Source organism: Arachis duranensis, chromosome 4 (assembly GCF_000817695.3).
Source record: "Arachis duranensis cultivar V14167 chromosome 4, aradu.V14167.gnm2.J7QH, whole genome shotgun sequence".
Lineage (NCBI taxonomy): Eukaryota > Viridiplantae > Streptophyta > Magnoliopsida > Fabales > Fabaceae > Arachis > Arachis duranensis.
In genome coordinates, this window is record NC_029775.3 from 12,681,737 (window position 1) to 12,683,074 (window position 1,338).

At 41.7% G+C, this 1,338-nt stretch overlaps 1 non-coding gene across 1 annotated transcript; it reads right to left on the reverse strand.

The window, feature by feature from the left end:
• Nucleotides 1-94: 94 nt before the first annotated feature.
• On the reverse strand, nucleotides 95-202 carry LOC127747073 (small nucleolar RNA R71). Its single transcript, XR_008008876.1, has one exon. It is a non-coding gene; the product is annotated as a small nucleolar RNA R71 (small nucleolar RNA).
• Nucleotides 203-1,338: the final 1,136 nt, after the last annotated feature.

The window sequence follows — 1,338 nt, forward strand, 5'->3', positions numbered from 1 at the left end:
ATGGTTGGACTCTCAACCTAAAGAAAGCCTGAACTCTTGGGAAAAGCTAGTCAATGCCTTCTTGGCAAAGTTCTTTCCACCTCAAAAATTGAGTAAGCTTAGAGTGGAAGTCCAAACCTTCAGACAGAAGGAAGGAGAATCCCTCTATGAAGCTTGGGAAAGATACAAACAATTAATCAGAAAATGTCCATCTGATATGCTTTCTGAATGGAGCATCATAGGTATTTTCTATGATGGTCTGTCTGAACTGTCCAAGATGTCTTTGGATAGCTCTGCTGGAGGATCTCTTCATCTGAAGAAGACGCCTACAGAAGCTCAAGAGTTGATTGAAATGGTTGCAAATAACCAATTCATGTACATGTCTGAAAGGAATCCTGTGAATAATGGGACGAATTAGAAGAAAGGAGTTCTTGAGATTGACACTCTGAATGCCATACTGGCTCAGAACAAAATATTGACTCAGCAAGTCAATTTGATTTCTCAAAGTCTGTCTGGAATGCAAGCTGCGCCAGACAGTACTAAGGACGCTTCATCTGAAGAAGAAGCTTATGATCCTGAGAACCCTTCAATGGAAGAGGTGAATTACATGGGAAAATCCTATGGAAACACCTATAATTCTTCATGGAGAAATCATCCAAATCTCTCATGGAAGGATCAACAGAGACCTCAACAAGGTTTCAACAATAATAATGGTGGAAGAAACAGGTTTAGCAATGGCAAGCCTTTTCCATCATCTTCTCAGCAACAGACAGAGAATTCTAAACAGAACCATTCTGACTTAGCAACCATGGTCTCTGATCTAATCAAAACCACTCAAAGTTTCATGACTAAAACAAGGTCCTCCATTAGGAATTTGGAGGCACAAGTGGGACAGCTGAGCAAGAAAATTACTAAACTCCCTCCTAGTACTCTTCCAAGCAATACAGAAGAGAATCCAAAAGGAGAATGTAAGGCCATCAACATGGCCGAACTTGGAGAGGATGAAGAGGCAGTGAGCGCCACTGAGGAAGACCTCATTGGACATCCACTGGCCTCCAATGAGTTCCCTAATGAGGAACAATGGGAATCTGAGGCTCAAAATGAGACCATAGAGATTCCATTGGACTTACTTCTGCCATTCATAAGCTCTGATGAGTATTCTTCCTCTGAAGAGGATGAATATGTCACTGAAGAGCAAGTTGCCAAGTACCTTGGAGCAATCATGAAGCTAAATGACAAGTTATTTGGTAATGAGACTTGGGAGGATGAACCCCCTTTGCTCACCAAAGAACTGGATGACTTGCCTAGGCAGAGATTACCTCAAAAGAGACAAGATCCTGGGAAGTTTTCAATACCTTG